This window comes from Neofelis nebulosa, chromosome 13 (genome assembly GCF_028018385.1).
Source record: "Neofelis nebulosa isolate mNeoNeb1 chromosome 13, mNeoNeb1.pri, whole genome shotgun sequence".
Lineage (NCBI taxonomy): Eukaryota > Metazoa > Chordata > Mammalia > Carnivora > Felidae > Neofelis > Neofelis nebulosa.
In genome coordinates, this window is record NC_080794.1 from 32,230,043 (window position 1) to 32,247,799 (window position 17,757).

Below are 17,757 nucleotides of genomic sequence, written 5' to 3' on the forward strand. Positions count from 1 at the left end.
CAAACTAGACTTTAAATTAAAGTCTGTAACAAGAGATGAAGAAGGGCATTATATAATAATTACAGGGTCTATCCATCAGGAAGAGCTAACAATTATAAATGTCTATGCACTGAATACCGGAGCCCCCAAATATATAAAACAATTACTCACAAACATAAGCAACCTTATTGATAAGAATGTGGTCATTGCAGGGGACTTTAACACCCCACTTACAGAAATGGATAGATCATGTAGACACACGGTCAATAAAGAAACAAGGGCCCTGAATGATACATTGGATCAGATGGACTTGACAGATCTATTTAGAACTCTGCATCCCAAAGCAACAGAATATACTTTCTTCTCGAGTGCACATGGAACATTCTCCAAGATAGATCATATACTGGGTCACAAAACAGCCCTTCATAAGTTCACAAGAATTGAAATTATACCATGCATACTTTCAGACCACAATGCTACAAAGCTTGAAATCAACCACAGGAAAAAGTCTGGAAAACCTCCAAAACCATGGAGGTTAAAGAACACCTTACTAAAGAATGAGTGGCTCAACCAGGCAATTAGAGAAGAAATTTAAAAATATATGGAAACAAACGAAAATGAAAATACAACAATCCAAACGCTTTGGGACACAGTGAAGGCAGTCCTGAGAGGAAAATACATTGCAATCCAGGCCTATCTCAAGAAACAAGAAAAATCCCAAATACAAAATCTAACAGCACACCTAAAGGAAATAGAAGCAGAACAGCAAAGGCAGCCTAAACCCAGCAGAAGAAGAGAAATAATAAAGATCAGAGCAGAAATAAACAATATAGAATCTAAAAAACTGTAGAGCAGATCAACGAAACCAAGAATTGGTTTTTTGAAAAAATAAACAAAATTGACAAACTTCTAGCCAGGCTTCTCAAAAAGAAAAGGGAGATGACCCAAATAGATAAAATCATGAATGAAAATGGAATTATTACAACCAATCCCTCAGAGATACAAACAATTATCAGGGAATACTATGAAAAATTATATGCCAACAAATTGGACAACCTTGAAGAAATGGACAAATTCCTAAACACCCACACTCTTCCAAAACTCAATCAGGAGGAAATAGAAAGCTTGAACAGACCCATAACCAGCGAAGAAATTGAATCGGTTATCAAAAATCTCACAACAAATAAGAGTCCAGGACCAGATGGCTTCCCAGGGGAGTTCTACTAGACGTTTAAAGCAGAGATAATACCTATCCTTCTCAAGCTATTCCAAGAAATAGAAAGGGAAGGAGAACTTCCAGACTCATTCTATGAAGCCAGTATTACTATGATTCCTAAACCAGACAGAGACCCAGTAAAAAAAGAGAACTACAGGCCAATATCCCTGATGAATATGGATGCAAAAATTCTCAATAAAATACTAGCAAATCGAATTCAACAGCATATAAAAAGAATTGTTCACCATGATCAAGTGGGATTCATTCCTGGGATGCAGGGCTGGTTCAACATTCACAAATCAATCGACGTGATACATCACATTAATAAAAAAAAAAGATAAGAACCATATGATCCTGTCAATCGATGCAGAAAAGGCCTTTGACAAAATCCAGCACCCTTTCTTAATAAAAACCCTTGAGAAAGTCGGGATAGAAGGAACATACTTAAAGATCATAAAAGCCATTTATGAAAAGCCCACAGCTAACATCATCCTCAACAGAGAAAAACAGAGCTTTTTCCCTGAGATCAGGAACACGACAGGGATGCCCACTCTCACCGCTGTTGTTTAATATAGTGCTGGAAGTTCTAGCATCAGCAATCAGACAACAAAAGGAAATCAAAGGCATCAAAAGTGGCAAAGATGAAGTCAAGCTTTCGCTTTTTGCAGATGACATGATATCATACATGGAAAATCCGATAGACTCCACCAAAAGTCTGCTAGAACTGATACATGAATTCAGCAAAGTTGCAGGATACAAAATCAATGTACAGAAATCAGTTGTATTCTTATACACTAACAATGAAGCAACAGAAAGACAAATAAAGAAACTGATCCCATTCACAATTGCACCAAGAAGCATAAAATACCTAGGAATAAATCTAACCAAAGATGTAAAAGATCTGTATGCTGAAAACTATAGAAAGCTTATGCAGGTAATTGAAGAAGATATAAAGAAATGGAAAGACATTCCCTGCTCATGGATTGGAAGAATAAATATTGTCAAATGTCAGTACTACCCAAAGCTATCTACACATTCAATGCAATCCCAATCAAAATTGCACCAGCATTCTTCTCAAAACTAGAACAAGCCATCCTAAAATTCATATGGAACCACAAAAGGCCCCGAATAGCCAAAGTAATTTTGAAGAAGAAGACCAAAGCAGGAGGCATCCCAATCCCAGACTTTAGCCTCTACTACAAAGCTGTCATCATCAAGACAGCATGGTATTGCCACAAAAACAGACACATAGACCAATGGAATAGAATAGAAACCCCAGAAATAGACCCACAAACGTATGGCCAACTCATTTTTAACAAAGCAGGAAAGAACTTCCAATGGAAAAAAGACAGTCTCTTTAACAAATGGTGCTGGGAGAACTGGACAGCAACATGCAGAAGGTTGAAACTAGACCAATTTCTCACACCATTCACAAAAATAAACTCAAAATGGATAAAGGACCCGAATGTGAGACAGGAAACCATCAAAACCCTAGAGGAGAAAGCAGGAAAAGACCTCTCTGACCTCAGCCGTAGCAATCTCTTACTCGACACATCCCCAAAGGCAAGGGAATTAAAAGCAAAAATGAATTACTGCGACCTTATGAAGATAAAAAGCTTTTGCACAGCAAAAGAAACAACCAACAAAACTAAAAGGCAACCAATGGAATGGGAAAAGATATTTGCAAATGACATATCGGACAAAGGGCTAGTATCCAAAATCTATAAAGAGCTCACCAAACTTCACACCCGAAAAACAAATAACCCAGTGAAGAAATGGTCAGAAAACATGAATAGACACTTCTCTAAAGAAGACATCCAGATGGCCAACAGGCACATGAAAAGATGTTCAATGTCGCTCCTTATCAGGGAAATACAAATCAAAACCACACTCAGATATCACCTCACGCCAGTCAGAGTGGCCAAAATGAACAAATCAGGAGACTATAGATGCTGGAGAGGATGTGGAGAAACGGGAACACTCTTACACTGTTGGTGGGAATGCAAATTGGTGCAGCCGCTCTGGAAAGCAGTGTGGAGGTTCCTCAGAAAATTAAAAACAGACCTACCCTATGACCCAGCAATAGCACTGCTAGGAATTTACCCAAGGGATACAGGAGTACTGATGCATAGGGGCACTTGTACCCCAATGTTTATAGCAGCACTCTCAACAATAGCCAAATGATGGAAAGAGCCTAAATGTCCATCAACTGATGAATGGATAAAGAAATTGTGGTTTATATACACAATGGAATACTACGTGGCAATGAGAAAGAATGAAATATGGCCTTTTGTAGCAACGTGGATGGAACTGGAGAGTGTGATGCTAAGTGAAATAAGCCATACAGAGGAAGACAGATACCATATGGTTTCACTCTTATGTGGATCCTGAGAAACTTAACAGAAACCCATGGGGGAGGGGAAAAAAAAAAAAAAGAGGTTAGAGTGGGAGAGAGCCAAAGCATAAGAGACTGTTAAAAACTGAGAACAAACTGAGGATTGATGGGGGGTGGGAGGGAGGGCAGGGTGGGTGATGGGTATTGAGGAGGGCACCTTTTGGGATGAGCACTCGGTGTTGTATGGAAACCAACTTGACAATAAATTTCATATACTGAAAAAAAATTAAAAAAAATAAAAAAATATATATTTATTGGGGTGTCTGGGTGGCTTAGTTGAGTGTTTATAGAGTTCTACCAGTATTTTGCCAAGGTAGAGGTGACAAGATAAATAAGTAATTTTCTTTGCTTTATAAGAATGCACAGTCTAATGACAGAAATAAGCAAGTAAACAAATAACTATAAGGAATATAGGATGAGTGTCATAATGTACATGTAAGAATGACTAGACTATTCCCTTTTCCTACAATGCACTTCCTCTTTCTATGTCTGTAAATCATTGCATTATATACCATGGATTGTTCTGTTGAGATCGGATTGATCATAGTGAGTATGTCTGAGTTCTTGTGGAAATATTTTTTTCAAAGTTCACACTGTATTTACAAGTTTCTTGGTAATTGTGAAAGTAGGGGTAGAATAATTTTCCTATCAAAAAGACAAGTGTACATTCAGCATTCTCTAATGTCTCCAATTATGAGCGTTTGTAGACAAGTAATTGACAAATTGTGGGAGTCATTACTGGAGTGATAACTGCATAATAAATGAAGGACTTTTCAAAATTTCTTATGTCACAGAATCAACTTATAAGTATTATTTTATTAGGTGGCTTATTTATTGTTTACACCTTTTGTTTTCTTTGCACATTTTATTTGTTTTTAGTTGCATCTTTCATGACTTACAAAATATAGTTCATGTCCTTTTTGTATGGACATCTCAATTCATCCTAGTTCAATTTAGGAAAAGAGAGGCATGAAAATTTTAAAACTTCCTATTTAAATTTTTTTTACAAAATTAGTTCTTTTATTTTCTTAATTCTTTGCTCAAGAACACTTTTTTTTTATCCCATACAGAAACTTCCAAGGTGAAAATTGGCACAAATAGCAATCATATGTTCAGCAATTACAATGATTGCATGGGACCAATGCAATCTATCTACAAGGTATTGTAGTTAAATGTTTGCCAAGATTCAAACATAATGAAAGACGATAGCACATAGAACATCCATATAATAAGGATCACAGTAGGGGAAGCTGTGGAGGTACTACAATGAGGCCGATGATAATAAAATCAGGAAGAAAGGTAACATGACAGCAAAAACTGCTGATAGTAATAAGAGGTAGGCTGTTAAAAAGATTCATAAAAATGTGAAACAAAACATGGTGTACTTTTTTATACTAAGGCTAAATAAAAAGGAGAGAAATATAATATTTGTTCAAGATCTTAAAGGTATAAGGGGCGCCTGGGTGGCTCAGTTGGTTAAGCGTCCGACTTCGGCTCAGGTCATGATCTCACAGTCCGTGAGTTCTAGTCCCACGTCAGGCTCTGTGCTGACAGCTCGGAGCCTGGAGCCTGCTTCCGATTCTGTGTCTCCCTCTCTCTCTGACCTTCCCCCGTTCATGCTCTGTCTCTCTCTGTCTCAAAAATAAATAAACGTAAAAAAAAAAATTAAAAAAAAAAAATCTTAAAGGTAAAAAATATATATATTTTTATATATATTTATATTTATATTTTATTTTATATATAAGGTATTATATAGATATATATTTTTCCCCCCAAATGCAAAGACCCTGTTTGGCCTACAGAGTTATTCTCCTTCTAGTTCCAAACTTCCATTGTCAGACCATCTAATCAAACCATCTTGAACAAATTCAGTGTTATTATCTCAGTAACCTTGCCTGGAAGGCCATTCCTTGCATTTAAGCATCTCTGCATGAAAAACAGATTCACAACATCTGGTCTGATTTCGTTTTCCTTTAATTTTCATTTTGTTGCCTTTTCCATTTTATTTCCTTTTCCAATCATGTTTGTTGAGCTGCAAATAGTAATTTTCACTCATATCCGTGATCTTTATTTCATTGTCTATTTTTAGGGTTAGTGGTTTTCCTTGTTGCTTCAGGTTAGCCATAAAATAATAATTTGAGGGACTATAATTACCTTTGCTCTCTTCATACAATTTTGGAAAGTTAGCATAAGCTTTATCTTCTTACAGCATTACACACACCAATAAAACACCTGAGTTAAAACTGGCCGTGAATATTTTCTCAGTGCTATGTATCTACAGGTTCTGACTTATTTTTCTTTCTTGCATCTGGTTGACTTTTGTATCATCTGCTTTTGTGAGTTTTCAACATTTTGAAAAAAGAAATTGATCATTTATAATGATATTATTTTAATGCAAAAAACCACAGGAGGTATAAAATATTATAACTCAAGGAGCGCCTGGGTGGCTCAGTCGGTTAAGCGTCCGACTTCCGCTCAGGTCATGATCTCGCGGCTCGTGAGTTCAAGCCCCGCGTCGGGCTCTGTGCTGACAGCTCAGAGCCTGGAGCCTGTTTCAGATTCTGTGTCTCCCTCTCTCTCTCTGACCCTCCCCCATTCATGCTCTGTCTCTCTGTCTCAAAAATAAATAAACGTTAAAAAAAATTAAAAAAATATATTATAACTCAAATGATAAACACAAAGCTTAATTTGACAATCAAGAGTAAGCACCTTCCAAACATACAGCACCTTACATTCCAATATAATTTTGGCATGGGGTACATGTGTGAAAAAGTGGGGTTGTCACATAATATTATAAAATGACATTACGGAATTAAATAAGAACTGGACAATTTTTCTAATACGTAATCTTCACATCAAAACTTAGACATAAAATTCTCAAAATGTCATCTGTTATCCAGGAATATCATGACAGAATGTAGAATTTCTTTGTTCATTATAGGTCTGTATACCACAGACCTATGCCATCATCTGAAGAAAAGTATTGTATGAGCCCTAATATTATCACACTTTCAATGAATTAAGTTATATATGTTGAATTTACTCTGTGCTTTAGTGATGCTGCTTTATTCATAATTGACTTAATGATTGATACTTTTAGTCCTGCAAGAGTTAATTTTCATAAGATCTTATTTATATAATTTGCTGCTCATTACTAAGAAAGACCACATTTTTCCTGATATTGATAATGTCACTTCTCTGCCTCAGCCAACCTAGGTTTATACCATTTATTTATAAATTGTTTGTCAAGGGATGCCTGGGTGGCTCAGTCAGTTAAGTGTCTGGCTGCAGGGATCCTGCTTCCCATCCTGTGTCTCCCTTTCTCTCGGCTCCTCCCCTGCTCACACTCTGTGTGTCTATCTCTCTCTCAAAAATAAAACATTAAAAAAATTTATAAATTGTTTATGTCAAAATTATCTCTTTATTAAAACAGCAAACTTTAATGAATGCCCAAATATGACAATAATTTACAACAGCTCTAAAAACAATTGAGATCCTGGGGCATCTGTGTGGCTCGGTCAGTTATCATCCAACTACTGCTCAGGTCATGATCTTGCAGTTCATGAATTTGAGCCCCACGTCGGGCTCTGTGCTGACAGCTCAGAGCCTGGAGCCTGCTTTGTATTCTGTGTCTCCCTGTCTCTCCGCTCCTCCCTCATTCATGCTATGTCTCTGTCTCTCAAAAATAAATAAAATTTAAATGAAACCATATATATATATATATATATATATATATATATTATTATATTAGGTTTAAAGCTTATTAGGTTTAATAATAAGGGTAAAATATCTTCACAAGGAAAATATGAGAAATAGAAAAGGATAATACAAATAAACAAGTTTCAACAGAATTATTACTCTCCTACAGATTTGTCTGTGTTTGTTTTCTGGGAACTCAAAGAAAAAGAAAAAATAAAATCTGTTAGCGATCTTTATTATTTCTTCTTCATGTAACTTACATACTCCGCTTACCAAACTTTTTTTGCCTCAGTGCCTCAATCTTGCAGGTTGTGCCTGTGTGTGTGTGTGTGTGTGGGGGGGGAACGTGTGTGTGTGTGTGTGTGTGTGTGTGCATTGTGAAGTCTACTTCCAACTCTGTCCCATGTTCACTCTTGTAACTACATGCCATTGACTCTACAGGAATCTGGGTACAAAATCTAAAAATCTCTGGAAGTTTTATCTCAATTTTCCCAAATTTAATAAAGACTACTTTCATTAAGGAATCTCATTCTCAGGGCATCTGGGTGGTTCAGTTGGTTAAGCAACCAAAGCTTGATTTCGGCTCAGGTTTCACAGTTCATGAGATTGAGCCCCACATTGGGCTCCATGCTGAGCACGGAGCCTGTTTGGGATTCTCTCTCTCTCTCTCTCTCTCTCTCTGCTCCTCCCCCACTCTCTCTCTCTCTCTCTCAAAATAAATAAACTTAAAAAAATAAATAAATCTCATTCTCTCTGCCTTTTGAGTTGACTCATTTCACTGATCCAACTCTTTCGATACTTTTTATTTTATTGCTGATTTGCCATGCTTATTTCCTCTTCTAATATCTTTGTATAAACTCAGCACATTGTTGACTTCCCTGAGGATGAACATTTCTCACTAAAGTAATTGGCAGTGCCATATGGAAATTGGGTGTGCCAGACATGGAAACAAAACTGCCACCAACTGTCTGAGAACTTCCAGGAGTGTTCTACATCAGATCAGGGACTACCCTTATTCTGAAGAGACCAAAGCTACGTCAGCAATCAAGCAGCAAGAGGACACAGAGAGGCATGAAAGCACAGAAAATTTATGCAGCCTGATTGTCAAAGTCCTAGATTATAATTTTGGCTCTGTTACTTACTAGTTCTGTAAACTTGGAAAAGGTAAATATCCTTAAACCTTAATTTCATCATTGATAAAATGGAGTAATAATATTAACAGTCTCTGAGACTGTATTAAGGATTATATAAAAATATAAATAAAAAGCGCAATATCTGGCATCTAGTAAGCAGCAAATATCTTTATTGTTTGTATTTTTATTCTACTTTTGCAAGTCTGTCCCATTCCTAAATTATTTTTCCTTTCTTTTTTCTAGTGGTAAGTAGAATAGCTCAACCTACCTATTTTCACTTACCTATTTTTTTATTGCCAGCAAAACTTGTTCTTAATATTATCTTTTTAAATTTATGTTTTTAATAAAACTTGCATACATTTAAGGTATACAACATGACAATTTGATATGTGTATTTGCAGTGAAATGATTACTACACTCAAGCTAAGGAACATATCATCTACTCACGTAGTTGCCCTTATTTGTGTGTGATGAGACCACCCCAAATCTACTCCCTTAGCATCTTTCCGATGTTCAGTGGAGTACAATTCAGTACATGCTTGCAAATTAGATGTCTAGATTTATATATTCAACATAACTGCAACTTTGTACCCTTTGACAACATCTCCCTATGCCCATCTCACCAACCCTTGGTAACCACTGTTGTTCTCCTCTTTGTTTCTTAGTTCAAACTTTTTTTGTTTTTGTTTTTGTTTTTTTAGATTCCATATATAAGTGATACTATGCAGCATTTGTTGTTCCTTTTCTGGCTTATTTCACTTTGTATTATATCCTCCAGATTCATCCATGTTGTTACAAATGGCAGGATTTCCTTCTTTCTCATGGCTAAATAATAATTATATATCTATATCTATATCTATATAATGTATATTATTATTATATATGTTTATTATATATGTATATCACATTTTCTTTGTCCATTCATCTATTGACAAGTTGTGTTGTTTCCATATCTTGGCTATTGTGAGTGAATAGTACTGCAATGAACAAGGGAGTGCAGTTATCTCTTAAAAATCTTGATTTCATCTCCTTTGGAATTATATCCAGAAGTGAGACTGTTGGATCATGTGGCAGTTCTATTTCTAATTTTTTAAGGAATCCCCACACTGTTTTCTATAATGGTTGTACCAATTTATATTCTGGTCAACAGTGTACTAGGATTCCATTTTTCTCCACATCCTTGCCCACACTAGTTATCTTCTGTCTTTTTGATGACAGTCATTCTAACAGATGTGAGGTAATATTTCACTGTGGTTTTGATTTGCATTTCCCTGATGATTAGTGATGTTGACTACCTTTTCATAGACATGTTGGCCATTTGTATGTCTTCTTTTGAAAAATATCTACTCAGGTCCTTTGCCATTTAAAAAATCTGGGTTTTATTTATTTATTTTTTTTATTTTTGCTGTTCAGTTGTTTGTATTCTTTAAATATTTTGAATGTTAATCCTTTCTTTTATCAAATGTAGGTTTTCAAATATTTTTACCATTCCATATGTTGTCTTTTCACTCTGTCGATTGTTTCCTTTGCTGTGAAGATTTTTAGTTTAATGAAATCCCATGTCTATTTTTGCTTTTACTGCCTGTGATTTGGGGGTAATATCCAAAAATTATTGCCCAGACCAATGTCAAAAAGCTTTAAGCTACTTGTTTATTGATTCAAGTAGTGAGAATAAAACACATAAAAGAGGCAATTATCCATATACAAAATATTAGTTTACACAGTTTGTAAGTATATTTAAAGAGGTAATTTAAAACACTTCTAAATAAAAGAGTAATTGATTTCATCTCAAACAAGTGAGAAGTAGCTCAGATGAAATTCATCTGGTAAATATAATGGCTTTTATTATTTCATTCTATGTATTTAATGTTACTGATAATTCAGGGAACATAAAAAGATAATCACCAATCTAACAAATGTATAATATTAAAGAGACTATACCAAATTTAATGTTTATGCCTTTTGGATAATCAAAACTATTGGTTAGATGCATAAAGTTTATCAATGCTCTGACTTTTCATATCTCTCTTTACCTGTTTATTTCCCTACTAGACTATAAGTTCCTTGAGGGAAAAGTATTTCTCATTTATTGAATCTTCAGACAAAGGACAGTGTCAAGAATATAATAAGCACTCAATAAAAGTTGTTAAATTGAAAAAAACACTGTACATTTGCCTTTTTTCTTACATTTTATTTATTCTTACATTAACTATTTATAAAGTATACTAAGATCATTCACTGTTAATGTATCAACAATTGACAGAGACCTGAAATATTTCTTATAAGATCGGTACTGTATAATCTTTTTCATTTGCATCCTCAGACCATTATGTGTTCGGTTTTATTACGTGCTGGATGCTGTGTTAATTTTAAGGTAAACAGTAATAATATTTGTAAAAGTCTTGGCTGTTTTGAGAGAAAAAGATTTAAATTAAAAGATACTAAATTAAATAACATAAAAGTAACAGCCTATTGTCAAATATTAAGAATACATTTACATAAAGTAGTTAGAGAAGACACTTAATATCCCAAACAATAGCTAAAATATCTCAAAAAGGGGAATGGATAGTGAAAAGAGGAAGCAAGTATGATGATATAAACATCTCCTGCCTTTTCATCATCTAATGACATGCAGAAGCATTAAGCAACTGCCTACAGGACCCTGTTTCAATGGCATGACCAATCTGGGTTTAATATTATTGTAATAGACAATGAGGTTGTTTATACAAATTTCAATGAATTCATGGGAATGAAAAACATTTTGAGGTGAAATAATGTTGATTTCACTCTGCCACATAGCTCTCACTTAGACCTATCAAACTCTAATAGAGCATTCAACATGAAAACCTAGGGTTGTGGTGTTATATTAGGTTATTTGCATTAAATGATTCACTTGATGTTTGGTACATAATATAAGCTCAATAAATTATAGCGTTATTTCAAAAAAGAAATTATTTAAGAGGAAACATCTAAGGGGATACGCTCTAAATGATTTTTAATTAATTTTAAATAGTTTGTCTAATTTCAAGTGTTTACTACTTTTCTTTTCCTCTCCTATAGGAGGTGATGATGTGTCTCCAGCTGTGAGGAATGTCTCTGAACTAGTTATATTGACACTCACTATTGCTTTTTACAACAGTTTATTTCTAAAGTTCTTTTGTCTATGTATAGAGTGACACAGTAATGACTATACATTTTCCCAGCCCCAAACCACATAAATACTCTGCAACATTTTCTCTGGAGCCACTACCTTTTTCTGTATAGCACTATTATCTGCATTTGCTATTATTTTACTACACTTCACATTTGAGCAGTACATTGTAATGTCCTGGACTCAGATGCCCTGTGTTTCTGTACACGGTTGTGCTTTCATAGCAAGATGTCTCTTACAACAGACTTCAGATTAAACCTCTTGTCTTTCTAATTTGCTCCAATTCTACTCTCTTGATCAGATTATCAGTGAATGGATTTTTATACCTCTTGCTGCAAGCCATACTAACCACCATGGCTGTGTTGGTCACATATTAGAAGTATCTAAAAGTCTTGTCAGACTGACTTGTCTGCTTAATTAGATATTTTAACCCTTTAGTTTTTTTTCTGCACCGTGGAATGAGATATTTATCCAACATTATTGTTTGTGAAGGCAAAAGAAAAAAAATAGATTTCTCTGCCATCAGCACTATCACCCCTCCATGATGAACAGGAAGAAAATACTATTAATTGCAGATGATCTGAATAGGAAAGAGGTTGAGAACATATGGGAATCATTTTAAGGAATGTTTTCCAACTACATGCATCCTCTTGACTCCCAAAAGAGGACTGTCTTCCTTTCTGAGGATTGCCATTTAGAATAGACAGAAGTCATAATCCATTGGTGTGACGGAAAAGTAATGATTGAGACCCTTTACTTTTTTACTTTTTTTTCACTTTTAGACACTCTACTTCATCACCACCAAGAAAGGGAATGGAACACAAAATACTGTTGGACTTTTATTTCCATCAAAGGCTTTTCTTTCTGTCCACTATTTATGTTATACATATGTATAACACATTAACAAAATGAATGATAAAAATCATATGATCATCTCAAAAGATGCAAAAAAGGATTTGAGAAAATTCAGCATCCATTTATGATAAAAACTCTCAGCAATGAAAGTTTAAAGAAAATGAAACAACATAATAAAGGCTATACATGACAAGCCCATAGCTAACATCATACTCAATGATGAAAAGCCAAAAGCTTTTCCTCTAAGATCAGGAACAGACAAGGATACCCATTCTTGACATTTTCATTCAACATAGTATTGGGAGTCCTCACTGGAGCAACTAGGCAAGAAAATAAATAAAAGAAACCTAAGTAGGAAATGGGGAAGTAAACCTGTCACTATTTGTGAACATGATTTTGTATATAGAAATTCCTAAAAAGAGGTGCCTGGGTAGCTCAGTTGGTTAAGCGTCTGACTCGACTTCGACTCAGGTCATGATTTCATAGTTTGTGAGTTTGAGCCCCAGGCAGACTCTGCACTGACAGTGCGAAGACTGCTTGGGATCCTCTCTCTCTCCCTCTCCCTCTGCCCCTCTCCCACTGTTGAGCACTCTCTCAAAATAAACAAACTTAAAAAAAAAGAAATCCCTAAAAATTAAACCAAAAAACTGTCAGAATTTACAAATGAATAATATTGCAAGATAAAAAATCAATATGCAAAAGTATGTTGCATTTTTATATATTAACAACAAACTATCAGAAAGAGGAATTAAAAAATCCCATTGTAATTTATTGCATCAAAAAATAATAAAGTAACTCGGAATAGCCTTAACCAAGGAGGTGAAAGACCTGTACACTGAAAACTATGAGCTATGATGAAAGAAACTGAAGATGACACAAATAAATGGAAAGATATCCATCCTGTGCTCATGGGACGGAAAAATTAATATTGTTAAGATGTTCATATGACACAAAACAATCTACAGATTCAACGCAGTCCCTATCGAAACACCAATGATATTCTCCATGGAAGTAGAACAAATAATCCTAAAATTTGTACAGAACCTCAGAAGATCCCAAATAGCCAAAACAAATCTTACAAAAGAACAAAACTGGAGGCATTGTTCCCCCTGATTGCAAGCTATATTACAAACCTACAGTAATCAAAACAGTATAGGATTGGCAAAAAATAGATATGGACAGATAATAGAACAGAATAGAAAACTCAGAAATAAACTCGTGGCAATCAGAAAGAATGAAATATGGCCTTTTGTAGCAACGTGGATGGAACTGGAGAGTGTTATGCTAAGTGAAATAAGTCATACAGAGAAAGAGAGATACCATATGTTTTCATGGATCCTGAGAAACTTACCAGAAGACCATGGGGAGGGGAAGGAAAAAAAAAGGTTAGAGTGGGAGGGAGCCAAAACATAAGGGACTCAAAAACTAGAACAAACTGAGGGTTGATGTGGGGTGGAAGCGGGGGAGGGTGGGTGATGGGTATTGAGGGGGGCACCTGTTAGGATGAGCACTGGGTGTTGTATGAAAACCAAGTTGACAATAAATTTCATATTAAATAAATAAATATTAAATATGAAAAAAAGAAACTCATGCATATCTGGTTAGTTGTTTCTAAATGTTTATTTATATTGAGAGTGTGTGTGTGAGTCATGGAATTACAGAGAGAGAGAGAGAGAGAGAGAGAGAGAATCCCAAGCAGGCTCATGCTGTCTGTACTACAGAGCCCAATGTGGGGTTCAAACCCATGAACCAAGAGATCATGAACTGAGCTGAAATCAATATTCAAACATTTAACTGACTGAGGGTGCACCACCCAGGTGCCCCTCTGGTCAATTAATTTATGACAAAGGAGCCAAAAATAAACAATCAAGAATAGGCAGTCTCTTCAATAAATGGTGGTGAGAAAACTGGAGAGCAATAGAATGAAATGGGACCACTATCTCACCATACAAAAAATTAATTCAAAATGGATTGAGGACCAAAAATCTGAGAATAAAACAGGTGTTAAGCTCCTTGACATAGCTGTTGGCAACACTTTTTGTTTCTGACTCCAAGGGTAATGGCAACAAAAGCAAAGATAAACAAATGAGATTATATCAAACTAAAAAGCCTCTGCACAGTGAAGAAAGCCATTTACAAATAAAAAGACAACACAGTGAATAGAAGATATTTGCATATCATCTATCCAATAAGGGGTTAATATTCAAAGTGTGTAAAGAATTCATACAATTCAATAACAAATGAACAATCCCATTAAAAAATAGGAAGACAATCTGAATGGACATTTTTCCAAAGAAAACATACAGATGGACAATAGGCATATGAAAAGGTGCTCAACATCACTAATTATCTGGGAAATGCAAATCATAACCACATGGAGATAATTATCTCACACCTGTCAGAATGGCTATTATCAAAAAGACAAGAAATAACAAGTATTGACCAATATGTGGAGGAAAGGGAACACTTGCGCACTGTTGGTGGGGATATAAACTGGTGCAAGCACCATGGAAAACAGAATGGATGTCTGCCAAAAACACTAAAAATAGAACTACCATATGATCCAGCAATTCTATTTCTGGGTGTTCTTTCAAAGAAAGTGAAAACATTAATTTGAAAATTATTATGCACCCAATTCAAGTACAGCATTATTCATAATAGGCAAGATATGGAAACAACCTAAGTATCCATCAGTAGATGAACATATAAAGAAGATGTGAGAAATATTTTTGCACATGCACACACACACACACACACACACACACTAAAATACTACTCAGCCAAAAGAAAAAAAATGACGTCTTGCCATTTGCAATAACAAGAATGGACTTAAGGATATTATACTAAGTGCAATAAGTCAGAAAGAAAAACACCAGGTGTTGTCGCTCCTATGTGAAATCTAAAAAGGAAAACAATAAACAAACAAAACAAAACACAACAGAATAGATTCTGAGAACACATTGGTGTTGCCAGAAGCGAGAGAGGTTGTGCAGTAACCGAAATGTGTGAAAGGGGTCAAGAGGTGCAAACTTCCAGTTATAAAATAAGTCTTGCGATTAACTTATAGCATGTTGACTTCAGTCAATATTGTATTTCATATTACGTAACTTCATATCGTAATGGGTGAAACTACATTTATTGTGGTGATTATTTTACAGTCTATACAAATATCAAATCATTATGTTGTACACCTGAAACTTATATAATGTTTTATTTCAATTATACCTCAATTTAAAAACAGAACTTTTGCTCTAAGCCTCTTCATGCTGCTACTCTAGTATAATTATGTCATAATGAATAATGATATACGTAAGTTTTCTATGATTATTTGGTGAAATAATCATACATCTTTCTCACAGCAAAAATAGATTGTGCTGGTATGTTTCAATTTCTTAAGGTTTAGAAGCTTTCTGTACAAAATTTTCTTTCAGAAGATTTTATTTATCTTGAACTTAAATTGCTGTTTTATTAAACAACTATGAATTTACTCTTTGGAGGGCCCCTGCGATAGTAGTAAATGCATATCATCTGACTTTCCAAAAATATCAAACACCAGCTAACAGATTTATATGATAGTTGGAAAATACCCAAGTACTTTCAGTAGAATGCTCTCTTAAAAGCACATTGTATGCTAATCATATAGGGAATTTAAACAACTGTGCTTAAAAGAAAGAAAACAGGAAAGGAAGATTTAAGTCAATTCATCACTTTTATTACGTACTCTCAATTCTACCCAGACCATATCTAAAAAATGTTTTTCAGTGGCATTTATTACTTCACCACTCACTTTTAAAGCTGCCTATGCACATATCAAATGGACAGACTTACTTATGTACAATATCACGTGCTGTAGGCAGAATACTTAGCATTGATAATAAGAATGATTAAAGAAACTCTTAGAATAATGCTTTTTAGATCACTCCTAACATTTGAATATTCCTTTTCTCTTTTAACTTTTTAATTAGCTGTGGCTTTGATATGAGGCACACGTGTATTTGAAGCTAAAGGACCACTCTGACAACTTCAACTTATTCAGAAATATTTTCATTCATTATTTGCAGTTCCATTCCAACACTTTCAAATTACTCTTCAAATCTCCATTTGGTACATATTTCTCATTTTACGAATGGTAACCTTTTTTTCTCCCTCAAATATAAAATTATAGTTCATTCAAACACTTCTTTCTCTTAATAAAGCATATGTCATCTTTCGATCATAAAATAGAAGCTCTTCCATGCACAGCAGAGAAGGGACCTACATCATTCTCACCGGCACAAAGGATCAGGGAAAAACTATAAATGGGGGGGTGGGCAAAGATTCTCTTCAGTGTCCTTTATAAAACTTCATTTCCTAATATCTCTTCTTCCAAACTCCAAATTTTCATTGTTCTTAAGCTAGCCAAAGTATACTACCTAGACTTGCCATAAAGATCGTTTTGATTTATAAATATCCCTCCCACCCCACATTTATTCTTTCAATAACGCACTTACTCTTTAGTAAAAATAGCCTTGGCAATCAACGTTTGGATTAAAGAAATTCAAACTAAAATGTCAATGACTGTAATTCAATGTCTAATGAGTACATTAAACATTTTAAAAGAACAGTGTAGTGACCTAGCTGAAAATGAATGCATAATTCACAGGTTGGATGGAGCAGGGAGATATTTTTCAATCAGAGTTCTCCTTGCTACTCTTTATCTATACGAGCAGATCACAAGTACATGTATCTCACACACTCAACACATCAGAAGAATAAGCACTGCCAATGGACTCTTGACCCAAAGTAGAAATAGAATGTACAACATAACCTCAACCTGTACTAGCATGTCTCTTTTGCAAATGGGCACATTATTCCAAAACAAAATTACAGAATTTCTGGAGTTATCGCATCAACCTAAGTAATGATGGTATCAAATCTACTTCGATTGACATTTTTCTGGGTGTTCTACGTGTCTCTTATGTACCGAATAGTTAACTTGTTTCCAGAAACATGGTTAACGTGGGCAAATCCCTAGGAAATGGTAAATCCCTAGGAAAGTTCAAATAATGAGAAAAGGCCAAGGGAAGTTTTCTGGATTTGAGAATTCATGTTGCCTGAATTTTTCTTTGTGTTACTGGCTCACCTAATATGCTCCCTGAACTCTCATCTCACCTGACTTCAATCTAAATTCTGCACAGAATTTCCTACATACCACAAGGAATTTACAAAAGGGCCACGAATGAACTTGGGTTTCTTCTAGATTCTGTAGGTCCTGTTGGGAAAACAGAAGACATACTGGCATTTATAGCAGTTTATATAAATAGTATATAAAAATAGTATAACTAAACAC

At 34.9% G+C, this 17,757-nt stretch overlaps 1 protein-coding gene and 1 long non-coding RNA gene across 4 annotated transcripts in view; one reads left to right on the top strand and one right to left on the bottom strand.

Annotated features, from left to right (window-relative positions):
- CTNNA3 (catenin alpha 3) overlaps nucleotides 1–17,757 on the bottom strand; it is a 1,807,132-nt gene that overhangs the window by 478,423 nt on the left and 1,310,952 nt on the right. The window lies entirely within an intron of this gene.
- LOC131492735 (uncharacterized) lies at nucleotides 8,332–11,844 on the top strand. The gene is made up of 3 exons (XR_009252268.1): nucleotides 8,332–8,453; nucleotides 10,746–10,796; nucleotides 11,483–11,844. It is a non-coding gene; the product is annotated as an uncharacterized LOC131492735 (long non-coding RNA).